This window comes from Peromyscus maniculatus, chromosome 4 (genome assembly GCF_049852395.1).
Source record: "Peromyscus maniculatus bairdii isolate BWxNUB_F1_BW_parent chromosome 4, HU_Pman_BW_mat_3.1, whole genome shotgun sequence".
In the NCBI taxonomy this organism is placed as follows: Eukaryota; Metazoa; Chordata; class Mammalia; order Rodentia; family Cricetidae; genus Peromyscus; species Peromyscus maniculatus.
In genome coordinates, this window is record NC_134855.1 from 87,098,024 (window position 1) to 87,111,252 (window position 13,229).

Below are 13,229 nucleotides of genomic sequence, written 5' to 3' on the forward strand. Positions count from 1 at the left end.
AGTAGTGGTGGTGGTACTTGTACCCTTTTTTTAAGCTATAATATTTTAAAGGTAGTTCAACATTCAATATTTATCTTTATGATAATGCGTACAAAGGTTTTATGTAAATATCACTGTCTTAATTAGAAAGTTTCAAAAATACACAGGTGAATATATACCTGATTTGACTAAGTATATGAAATTATCAAGTGTAATAAAAAGCAGAAAATATCAAATATCCTAATCTATAAGAGTGATCATTTAAAAATAAGTTTATGCAATAGTATTATTTCCCAAATTTATATCACATAACTAACATTCACTTTGTCTAAACAATTCTTATAGGAATTTCACAAATAGTTCTTTGCTAAAAATTAATTTTAGAGACAAATTAATAAACTTATTGGGCTTTCTACATATATGTGTTTTCCTTACTTGTTTAGGTAATATTGAAGTGATTTTCTAATGCTTAATTCTTCATGATGGAGGTACTTAGATCATTCCAGTTCCAATGCACTTAATGCTCCTCTGCTAACTTTTTATTTAGAGAGTGTAGATTTAAGGCTTCTAATTTTGGTTTCCATCACATTTATTGTTGAAGCTGTGTGACTCTCAAGAATTCTGAGTATGGTTTAGTTGTTGTTTGTGCCTGAAACATTAAAAGCAAAACAAAACAATGTCAAAAACAATTGTACTCAGCTAATGCAGGTGTTTGATGACTGTAGTTTTAAGTCAGTGAGTCAGAGAAAATACAAATATACAGTAATTAAGTGATACTAGAATCTCAATTCTTCATCAGTATCAATTGTATTATGCCAGCACAAAATTTGACTTGCAAAATTGTTTGCATGTGAGGCACTTGGACATCAAAACCAGATCTTTCCATTTGTTAGGTACATGCTCTAACACATGAGCCACATCTTCAGCCTTTAAATGTGATATGTTCTGTATCTTTAAAAGAAAGAGCCACAAAAGATCCAAAGTTATTGCTAGAGGGAGCTCATGGACCACAAAGAGACTGACTGGAAATTATAAAGGTAATGAAGCTTAGAGGAAGCTACCTAACAGCTGAATATTAAATTTACTTGATACACAAGTTAAAAATCCATGTAACACAGAAGAGCCAACATTTACTGTGTGCAAATACTGGTTTCTAGTTTTTACACTACCCATGTACAAATTGTTAAAAAAAAAAATGGCAGTGTGAATGACTTCTAATGAGATCAAACCCAGATGCCACTGGGAATCCACACTCGTAAAAGGACCATGGATGTAAGAATTCCGAAAATTCTAAGGCAAGGTCACAAATTTTCTGGTGAACCTTAGGGTCCTGGTCTAAAACATTGTCATAGTTGGCCTAAATGGGAAGCCAAGATAATGAGTTCATCTCAAAAGGATTTCTGAAAGTTCCTTTTAGAATGGCATGAGTTCCAATAGAATTCCAAGGAGATTCAAAGCTCTTAGAAGAAATGTGGTAGCTGTTTGCTCACTTGAGTGAAGGGAGACCAATATAAATTTGCATAAACACATACATACATACAAAATACATATATGTATGTAACAATAGCAGTGAAGAAGATGCTATCAACTTAAAAGGAGATCAGATGGGTTTGAGGTAGGGTTGCTGGGAGGGGAGAGAGGAATGAAAAAGAGGTGTAAAGTGATGGGCTTTTATTTCACTGAAGATTGTGTTAAAATAGAGAGAGAGAGAAAACAATATTATTGAAAGAGGCGACAAAACGTAGCTAGAAAACAAGATGAAAAAGTGATTCCGTTGCTCAGACACAGGCTGTTTCTTAGATAAAGGAAAAAGTGGAGGATCTAGGGCATAGCAAAGAGTCAAAAAGAATGATCTCAATATGAAGGGCTAATTTCTCAACGTGACCTCACAGCCTGCACTTAATAAATACTGTACACAGAGGAAAGAGAAGGAGTCCCAATTATGGGACACAGGAAAGAATAAATACCTTAGGAGCAGTATCTGAACAAAGAGTTGGAATGAATCCATCATGTCCCACAAAATAAATCAGCACAGGCCCTGAGGCTAACTGGGGAGAATGATGAAGCTAATAATAATGCAATATACCAGAAAATCAGGCAATAAAAGTTCAGTTATTAATAAACATCTTCAACAATAACTTTACACTTAAGTAAGCCAAACACATCAATAAATAAAATCTAGATTGGCTTATTGCATTAACAAAAGTGCATCCAATGATCTGAGGTCTCCATGAAATACTGGTAAAGGAACTCATGGACAAAGGGTGAAAATCAACCTACCAAGTGATTAGAAACAAAGAAAGTAGGCATAACTACTCTGATAGCTGATAGTAAACTTCAAACTAAAATTAGGCCATTGCATATCAACAGATAATAGATAACAGAAACATTTATTGACATTTTCCTTGGGTATAATCCTCACAGCAACAGCAAGGCTAATTTGTGGTTTCAATTATCAACACAGGAGCACTGAGAAGAAACAGACAGATTAACAACTAATAGTTTTGTTAATTAGGAAGTAGAATTCCATTCTAGCAAGCAGCTTCCTTTTGCAACTCTCCAGATGTAGTTTTAGAACAAAATTTGCTTCAGATGTGCTATCAAAATCCATGTCTCTGGAATATTTTACTGGCAAAATTGTGAGTACAGTATAGATTGAAACTCATTTTCTTAAATATTCACATACTACATTTTATATGGATTTGGTAATCTAATTCCTTACTGATGGTTATTTTAAGTGTAACACTATAATCTGATGATGCTTAAATAAATACCCTTGTTTCTTGAACATACATCTACATATGCATTCAAATTCTGTATATTATTCTTCAACTTTGTTTAATATGTATCACATATGTTTGCATCTTTTCTATTTTGCCTATGATAGACAATATTGTTTTTCAGAATGTCTGTGGTTGTGTTTAAAAGCAATATTTTCCTAATCTAAAAGAACTCATCCTCAAAATGAAATTGTTAGATAAAAACAGTGATACTTTGGAATTGTGTGAATCATTGCTACTATATTATACACACTGGTTCCCAAGTTTGTTTTGCCTCACATTTTTGACAACCTTGGTTATTATCTTTTAAACAAAATGCATCAATATTAATGGGACACAATGGTACATAATTTTGTTATTTATTTTTTTAGTTATTTGTTGTTGTTTGTTTGTTTGTTTGTTTGATGTCTTCCCATTCAGGATTATCCCTAGTAAAACCAAGTTAGGTATGGAAATTATCAAGAAGTAGAATTCATTCAACAGGCAGGAACAATACCTAGTTTTAAATCTTCCTAGTTTACCCATCATGTTCTTCTGCCTCCTCAACGTGGGGTTGCTGCTTTCTTGCTTCCACATGCTTTCCTTGTAGAATCAATGCTGTGGGATGTTCTGTATGTCCTGTGGGAGCCCATTCTCAGGTTCCTTGTGGCGTTACCCAGCAGGTCCGTATAGAGGATGATTAGGACCATGGGCCTGAGTGCAGGTGTTTGAGATGGTCTGCACTTGGCTGTGCTGGGGGATGGTCTGTATGTCAAGTTGTTCTAATTGGTCAATAAATAAAACCTGATCGGCCGTGGCTAGGCAGGAAAGATAGGCGGGACTAACAGAGAGGAGAAATAAAAGGACAGAAAGGCAGAAGGAGACGCTGCAGCGGCCGCCATGACCAGAGAGGCTGCAGCCGCTGCCATGACCAGAGAGGTTGCAGCCGCCGCCATGACCAGCAGCATGTGAAGACGCCAGTAAGCCACCAGCCACATGGCAAGGTATAGATGTATGGAAATGGACTAATTTAAGATAAAAGCACAGTTAGCAAGATAAGGACAGTTAGCAGGAAGCCTGCCACGGCCATGCAGTTTGTAAGCAAAATAAGTCTCTGTGTTTACTTGGTTGGGTCTGAGCGGCTGTGGGACTGGCGGGTGACAAAGATTTGTCCTGATTGTGGGCAAGGCGAAAAAATCAAGCTACAAATCAATCCACTTTTTGTAGCAGCAGCAGCAGCAGCAGCAGCAGCAGCAGCAGCAGCAGCAGCAGCAGCAGCAGCAGCGGGTGCAGCAAAGGAAGCATCAGGAGGATCCAGGGCTGCACCAGCAACAGCAGCAGTAGTAGTAAACGCAGGAGTACCTGGAGGAACAGCAATGGCAGCGTCTAGAGCAGCAGCAGCACCAACAACAACAGGAACAGCAGAACTGTCCAGTGCAGCACCAGGAGCAACAGCAGTAGAGGCAGCAGGGGCTGCAGCAGCGGGAGTAGCCGCAGCAATGATAGCAGCGACAACAGAAGCCTCGGAGACACCAGGAGCGGCAGACGATGCTGCACAACCGTAGGAGTGTGTTGCATCTTCCGTTTCATTGCTTGCACGTTTCTTCCTGTTTGCTGCAACCTTTAATGAGAGTTGAACATTAAAGATAACTGTTTTCATAATAAAGATCTATTTTTCCCAATAGTCTTTATGAGTTGACTGTTGAAAATACTGAAGAACTTATTTCATAAAATCTTTATGTGCTTAGTTTGTTATAAGAGGTCATGGAAAGTTTAGGGGGAAATGTTTCATTTATTTCTAAGTAAAAACGATATGCCTTCTTTTATTTTTTAAAATTTTAAATGGGGCATTCCTCATTTTGAGCTTTTTCTTCCATGTATGCTTTGCTAACTCATACTTCTAACTCCTATACAACTGTTATAAAAGAAACGCTCTGTTAGTGATATGTAACATTAAAAGCCATCTTTAGAACTGTAACTTTTAGTTCTTCCAAAACAAAGGTGTTGTGGGGGGGGAGTGTCTCCTCTATCTGCACTAAGGTATTTTCTCATATAGTCTTTTATGTTCCCTCCTTTTTCACTGGGATTTGGGGTAACCAAAATCTGAAGGAGCCCACAAAAATGAAGCCAGGTTTGCTCAAAGCAAGGGAGAGAGTGGAACTTCAGAGTTCTAAGTATAATAATTTGAAATAACTGGAAAATGTAAGATAATTTCCAAATTTCACATTGATCCACCATAAAATTTGACAAATGCGAGAAATTTTTATCACCATGATAGAGTCAAAATCCAATTATAAAATTCAGCAAAGTACCTACTTTAATTAAACAGTATAGCTGACAAAGTGGTTTGATGTCTTTAAGGAAGATGGGGAGCCTTAACATAGTTTTACTTTTAAGACTGCCTCTGGAACCCACAGCCAAACATTAGGCAGAGCTCAGGGAATCCTGCAGAAGAGGGGGAGAAAGGACTGTAGCAGCCAGAAGGGTCAAGGACACCATAAGACCCACAGTATCAAGTCACCTGAGCTCATAGGGGCTCACAGAGACTGACTCAACCACCAGGGAGCCCGCACAGGACTCATGTAGGCACTGTTTATGCTACAATTATATAGTTTGATGATCTTTTGGAACCCCTAATAGCAGGGGCTGTCTCTGACTCTGGTACTGGCTTTTAGGACTCCTTTCCTCACACCGGATCACCTTGCCTAGCCTTAACACATGGGGAGGTGCTTTGTCTTGCTGCGACTTGATATGCCACGTTTTGTTGATATCAATGGGGGATCTGCCCTATCCTGAACAGAAATGGAGGAGGAGTGCATTGGGGGTAGGAACAGAGGGAGAGTTGGGGAGAGGGGCTGGGAGGAGGGAAGGGAAACCACAGCCAGGATGTAAAGTTAATTAATTCAAAGAAAGAATGCCTCTGTATATTTTTTACTGTCTTTGATTCAATATACCTCACAACTCAGTCTTCTACTTATTAACATATGCGGATACAAAGCAAAGAAGGTGAATTAAATCTATTTGATAACAATAACCTGTTACCTACCTTAAAGTTTATTGTTTCTAGCCTAACAGTAACTATAGCTCTTCTAGAAGGAACATTTATCATTTAAGGATATTTAAAATAAAGTATGAAATTATTACCTTTCTATCCCATGGAGAAGTTTAAAAAACATTAGTGCTATTTGCTCTATGCTACAGTATTTAAAACAAAAACAAAAACAAAAACATTGTAACGTTAGTCTTTTAAATGTAATATTTACATACCAATGGCTGGTTATTTTGCTTCCATCACACATAATTTGATCATCTTGAATGCCACTGTTCGTAATAAATAAATGTATTTAGTTATACCACAAACATTAAAGAAAACAACACAGATTTAATATTAGCCAAAATTTTTTAAATCTGCAATAATAAGTACTATTTTTTCTAAGATCTGCAATAAAAATATTATTTTTTTTATTTGCCCATTTGAGAATTTCAATTCAGCTTATTTATCTTTAGCTGAAAACTTTACTTTAGGAGATAATTCCCATTATCTAAAACTTCAATATAACCCTTTACAGATGCCAAATATTTCTTAGCTTTAAGGCAACAGAATTGGGAGATTTAGTCAAAATTGTATCCACCATATCTATCTATCTATCTATGGCCAATATTTTTTAAAAATTTAAAACTAAAGTTAAATGTAAAAAAACAACACACACGCACACACACACACACACACATATGAATTCACCATGTATACCATTCATTACTTCAAAACAGAAAATTTAAACAGCCTGCTAAACACTACAGTCATTTTACTGATATAACTTTTCATTCATTTGGTCACTGTGGTGCTAACTTTCCTTGCTCCTTTTAAGGTTCAGTTGACTTTGAGAAGTTTTCCTTCACTCTTTTTCCCCCTGAATGCTAGGCCTCTCTTTTGAATTAAATTAATGCTTTACATGATTTTTTCTACTTTGGCTTTACCATCAAAACTTTATTTGCTTTTCAAAATTATTCCTTTTACTCCTGGTTAGGTACGTTAAACTTTTGCAATCATCTTAGTTTAAATAGTCACTATTTATTTTTCTCAGTAAATACTGAGGTCCTGGAAAATGCAAGGTGCTTAAGATTATTAAAAGCAATTGGTGAAAGTTTTCAGGCATGATATTCCAAGAGGGAAAGATGGAGCTGAGATTTGTAGAGTGACTTAGGCAGATGGAATAGTGTGAAACATGAGCAGCAACAGAAAAAGAATATTAAGTGAGTTATAACTTGAAAACCCAAGAAAGGACTATTAATCCATGCAAGAGGGAAACAGGAAAGGTGAGAAAAAAGTTGTAATTAAATCACTTTAGTGAATGAATAATTGATTACATGTGACTTTCAGGTTCTAATCCAGAAGACAGTTTATAATGATGAGTTACATACACTGTCAATATGAAAACTGATATATATTTTTATATAATGTATATATTATGTAATGTGATTTGTTGTCACAGACTTCATTCCATGATCTCTTAAAAACACTGAATAAATTGGGTCAAAAATCAAACCAAATGCAGGATGTAGCTAGTTATTAGACTAGTGTTCATTGTACTAGAAAATAATCTGTGAAACACAAATTGCTAAATGATCTTATTAATAGAAAACCTGGAGCCAGATATTCGGGTGAATGCTGAAAGATCAGAGAGACAGAACAAGCCACAGCCAGCCTCACCTCACCAACTCCTCAACTGATCCTGTTTCCTCAGACTGAAAGCCTCTGAGTCCTCACCTGAATAGATCTCAGCTGAGCTGCTCCAAAGCCTCTAGTTTCTGATCCACACACCTTATACACCTTTCTGCTTCCTGCCATCACTTCCTGAGATTAAAGTTGTGTGTCCTTCAACAAGCAAAGATATGAGATTTCAAGTGCTGGGATTAAAGGCATGTGCCACCATGCCTGGCTCTGTTCCTAGTGTGGCCTTGAACTCACAGAGATCCAGATGGATCTCTGTCTCCCAAGTGATAGGATTAAAGGCGTGTGTGGTACCACTGTCTACCCTCTGTGTCTAATCTAGTGGCTGAATCTGTCCTCTAATTCCTAGATAAGTTTATTAGGGTATACTATGAGGTACACAATATATTGGTGTGAACAATATATCACCACAAATCTGCATACTACTGAAGGAGAAAGGAAAACACCACCCCTTAGGCTACAATGGTGACATGCATGGAAGATGTGCTAGTCCAAAAGTGGCACCAAGCTTGTGGGAGTAACACCCAATATCTGATTGGATTTAAGATCCACTCTGTGGTCTGGAACTTATCCCTGATACCTCTCTGGTCATCAAAAACCTGAAGTTAGATAGGCTGGAGACAGAACCTAAGGGAAAACCAAATATAAAAGGGATGTAGACAAAGTGACTCCTAGCAGTATTCTGCTACACTCATAGATCTGTTCTTATTCAGCCATCATCAGAAAAACTTCCTCCTGCAGTAGATGGGAACAAATATAGAGACCATAGCTAGATATTATGCAGAGAATGAGAGACCTCTGAACACCCATGGATGTCTCCATGAACTCCCTCCCCTCAAAATTCAGGGAACCCTGTGGAATAGGAGGTAGAAAGAATGTAGGAGCCAGAGAGGATGGAGGACACCAAGGAAACAAGTCCTTCTAAAAACAGAAGGACTGATACACATGTGAATTCACAGAGACTCTGGCAGCTTGCATAGGGCCTGAACAGGTCTGCACTAGATGGAGTACCAGCACTGAGAGAAATGGACGTAAGCCACCATTTCTAACCCAGAGGCTATCTCCAATTGACAACCACTCGCAAGTGAAAATAGTTTTCTCCAGTGGATTCTCATTGGACAGACAAACCTTTTTTTAAAGCAAGGACCTCTTCCCAGCAGTAGATGGCCAACACATTTTGCTGTTGTTGTCTCTGAACGATTTATCTGACATTTCTTTTTACTTTTAACTTACTTATTTTTAATCTACAAGTCTTGTTTGTGTATCATGGCTTCCAATGTTGTTTTTAGGGAATTCTAGTGTGTGCCATGCGTGAGGCTCTGTCTTCATCTGTTCCTGTGCTGTAGCTATCATTTTAATAATTTCCCATTTTCTATCCAAATTCTTACTTCTTGAAATTATCCAGATAAAAATAATTTACCATATAATTCTTATGCAGCATTCATCTTGACAATAACAGCCTAAAATGTTACTGAAATTTCATAAGCTGTATAATACCTTATCACTGAATAAATCTGAACCCACACTACACATTTGATATGCAATTTTTGGGCTAGTAAAATATATTGTGTTCCCTGATTTAAAAAAAAAATGTGGCTGAGACTTAGAGACCGGCTCCCAGCTCCCAGCCTGCCCCCGACAACTTTCCTTCTGGACCAGAGGTGAGTGCCTGGGTCCAGCCCGGACCTCATCCCTGGTCACCAGCCACCCCTGGAGGACCTGCCCAGCTTGGCGCCGGGTTCTGGCCACCGGGCAGCTCCCCTTCTAGCCCCACCGGGAGGGATCCCCATTTCCAAGCCCCCGGCAGCCCCTGCAGTCTCCGCGCCCTGCCCCCACGCCCATCTGCCCAAGACCCCACCCACTTCCTGAGACTTAGAGACCGGCCCCCAGCTCCCAGCCTGCCCCCGAAGACTTCCCTTCTGGACCAGAGGTGAGTACCCGGGTCCAGCCCGGACCCCATCCCTGGCCACCAGCCACCCCGGGAGGACCTGCCCAGCTTGGCGCCGGGTTCTGGCCACCGGGCAGCTCCCCTTCTAGCCCCACCGGGAGGGATACCCATTTCCAAGCCCCCGGCAGCCCCTGCAGTCTCCGCGCCCTGCCCCCACGCCCATCTGCCCAAGACCCCACCCACTTCCTGAGACTTAGAGACCGGCTCCCAGCTCCCAGCCTGCCCCCGACAACTTCCCTTCTGGACCAGAGGTGAGTGCCTGGGTCCAGCCCGGACCCCATCCCTGGCCACCAGCCACCCCGGGAGGACCTGCCCAGCTTGGCGCCGGGTTCTGGCCACCGGGCAGCTCCCCTTCTAGCCCCACCGGGAGGGATACCCATTTCCAAGCCCCCGGCAGCCCCTGCAGTCTCCGCGCCCTGCCCCCACGCCCATCTGCCCAAGACCCCACCCACTTCCTGAGACTTAGAGACCGGCCCCCAGCTCCCAGCCTGTCCCCGACTGCCATTCTGGACCAGAGCTTGCCCCTGACTTCCCTTCTGGACCAAAGAGTTGGACAAGAGAACTCCCTTTTGGACAAGAGAGAGAGTCCTCCTGAGTCTGTCAGATCTTTGTGAAACAAGTCCACTGATAAGACCAAGAAGGAATCACAAGGAGATGGGCAGACGTCAAAGCAGAAGTACATACAGCAAAATGAAGAGCAATACAGCATCACCAGAACCTAGCTCGCCTCCAACATCTAGACCTGAACACCAAAAATTGGAAGAAGCAGAAGAAAGTAGCCTTATGAGTAACTTCATGAAGAAGGTAGAGGCGTGTGTAGAGGAAAAGACAAGAAAATTGGAAGAACGCTGTAAACAACTAGAGGAAAGGGCAAACAAATTAGAAGAAAACAATAAAGCCCTCCAAGAAAACAATAAAGTCCTGGAAGAAAACATTAAAATCCTGGAAGAAAACAATAAAGCACTGAAAGAAAATCATGAAAAAGCAATGAAACAAACAAAGGAAACAGTCCAAGATCTGAAAAGGGAAATTGAAAAAATGAAAAAGACACAAACAGAGGGAATGCTGGAAATAGAAAACCTGAGTAAAAGATCAGGAACTTCGGATGCAAGTATAACCAACAGAATGCAAGAGATGGAAGAGAGGATTTCTGGCATTGAAGATACAGTAGAAGAAATAGTTCCATCAGTCGAAGGAAACACTAAAGCCAACAAAGTCATGAACCAAAATGTCCAAGAAATCTGGGACACCATAAAAAGACCAAACTTACGAATTATAGGGATAGAAGAAGGTGAAGAATACCAACTCAAAGGCACAGAAAATATATTCAACAAAATTATAGAAGAAAACTTTCCCAACTTAAAGAAGGAAATGCCTATGAAGATACAAGAAGCCTATAGAACACCAAACAGACTAGACCCCCCAAAAAAGTCCCCTCGACACATAATAATTAAACAACTAAATGTACAGAATAAAGAAAGAATATTAAGAGCAGCCAAGGAAAAAGGCCAAGTGACCTATAAAGGTAAACCCATCAGAATAACACCCGATTTCTCAATGGAGACTTTGAAAGCCAGAAGGACCTGGACAGATGTAATCCAGACACTAAGAGACCATGGATGTCAGCCCAGACTAATATACCCAGCAAAACTTTCAATCATCATAGACTGAAGGAACAAGACATTCGAAGACAAAACCAGATTTAAACAATACCTATCCACAAACCCAGCCCTACAGAAAGCACTAGAAGGAAAATTCCAACCGAGGGAAGTCAGATACACACTTGAAAACACAGGCAATAGATAAAGCCACAACAGTAAACCCCAAAGAAGAGAAGTACACACACACTACCACCAAAAATAACAGAGATGAAGAATCACTGGTCATTAATATCCCTTAATATCAACGGACTTAATTCACCTATAAAAAGACATAGACTTACAGAATGGATACGAAAGCAGGACCCATCCTTCTGCTGCATACAAGAGACACATCTCAAATTCAAAGATAGACACTACCTAAGAATAAAAGGCTGGGAAAAGACTTTTCAATCAAATGGTCTTAAGAAACAAGCAGGGGTAGCCATCCTGATATCCAACAAAATGGACTTCAAACTAAAATCAATCAAAAGAGATCAAGAAGGACATTACATCCTCGTCACAGGAAAGATCGACCAAGATGAAGTTTCAATTCTGAACATATATGCCCCAAACATAAGAGCACCCACATATGTAAAAGAAACATTACTAAAGCTTAAACCACATATAAAACCCCACACATTAATAGTGGGAGATCTCAACACCCCACTTTCACCACTGGACAGATCTCCCAAATCGAAACTTAACAGAGAAATAAAGGACTTAACTGATGTCATGACCCAATTGGACCTAATAGATATCTACAGAACATTCCATCCTAACAAGAAAGAATATACTTTCTTCTCAGCACCCCATGGAACTTTCTCTAAAATCGACCACATACTTGGCCACAAAGCAAATCTCAACAGATACAAAACAATCAGAATAACCTCCTGTGTTCTATCAGATCACCATGGTTTAAAGCTAGATTTCAACAACAACAAAAACTACAGAAAACCTACAACCTCATGGAAACTGAATAATGCTCAACTGAATCACCAATGGGTTAAGGAAGAAATAAAGAAAGAAATTAAAGACTTCCTAGAGATCAATGAAAATGAAGACACCACATACCCAAACTTATGGGACACTATGAAAGCAGTGCTAAGAGGGAAATTCATAGCACTAAATGCCCACATAAAGAAGTTGGAGAAATCGCACACTAGTGAATTAACAGCACATCTGAAAGCTCTAGAACAAGAAGAAGCAAAGTCTCCCAGGAAGAATAGACGCCAGGAAATTATCAAAGTGAGAGGTGAAATTAATAAATTAGAAACTAAGAGAATAATACAAAAAATTAATGAAACAAAGAGTTGGTTCTTTGAGAAAATCAACAAGATAGACAAGCCCTTATCCAAACTAACCAAAAGACAGAGAGAGAGAATCCAAATCAACAAAATCAGAAATGAAAAGGGGGACATAACAACAGACATTGAGGAAATCCAGAGAATTATAAGGTCATATTTCAAAAACCTCTACTCCACAAAACTGGAAAACCTAAAAGAAATGGACATTTTTCTGGATAGATACCACATACCTAAGTTTAATCAAGACCAGATAAACTATTTAAATAGTCCAATAACCCCTAAGGAAATAGAAACAGTCATTAAAGGTCTCCCAACCAAAAAAAGCCCAGGACCAGATGGTTTCAGCGCAGAATTCTACCAGATCTTCAAAGAAGAGTTAATACCAATACTCTCTAAATTGTTCCACATAATAGAAACAGAAGGAACATTACCAAACTCCTTCTATGAGGCTACAATTACCCTGATTCCTAAACCAAACAAGGATGCAACAAAGAAAGAGAACTACAGACCGATCTCCCTCATGAACATTGATGCAAAAATACTCAATAAAATACTGGCAAACAGACTCCAAGAACACATCAGAACGATTATCCACCATGATCAAGTAGGCTTCATCCCAGGGATGCAAGGGTGGTTCAACATACGAAAGTCCATTAATGTAATACACCATATAAACAAACTCAAAGAAAAAAACCACATGATCATCTCACTAGATGCAGAAAAGGCATTTGACAAAATCCAACACCCCTTCATGATAAAAGTCTTGGAGCGATCAGGAATACAGGGAACATACCTAAACATAATAAAGGCAATATATAGCAAACCAACAGCCAACATCAAATTAAATGGAGAGAAACTCAAAGCAAT

General features: G+C 39.3%; 1 protein-coding gene across 5 annotated transcripts in view; it reads right to left on the bottom strand.

The window, feature by feature from the left end:
* Positions 1–414: 414 nt before the first annotated feature.
* Positions 415–13,229, bottom strand: part of LOC143272951 (uncharacterized) — a 35,564-nt gene continuing 22,749 nt past the window's right edge. For 4 of the 5 annotated variants that reach the window (XM_076570266.1, XM_076570264.1, XM_076570261.1 and 1 more), the window contains 3 exons: positions 4,009–4,359; positions 3,256–3,368; positions 415–628 (listed from right to left, as the gene is read on the bottom strand). The gene's annotated coding sequence lies outside the window, so the exon portion shown is untranslated. The remainder of the gene's footprint in view (positions 629–3,255; positions 3,369–4,008; positions 4,360–13,229) is intronic. The other variant, XM_076570263.1, reaches the window with a different exon arrangement.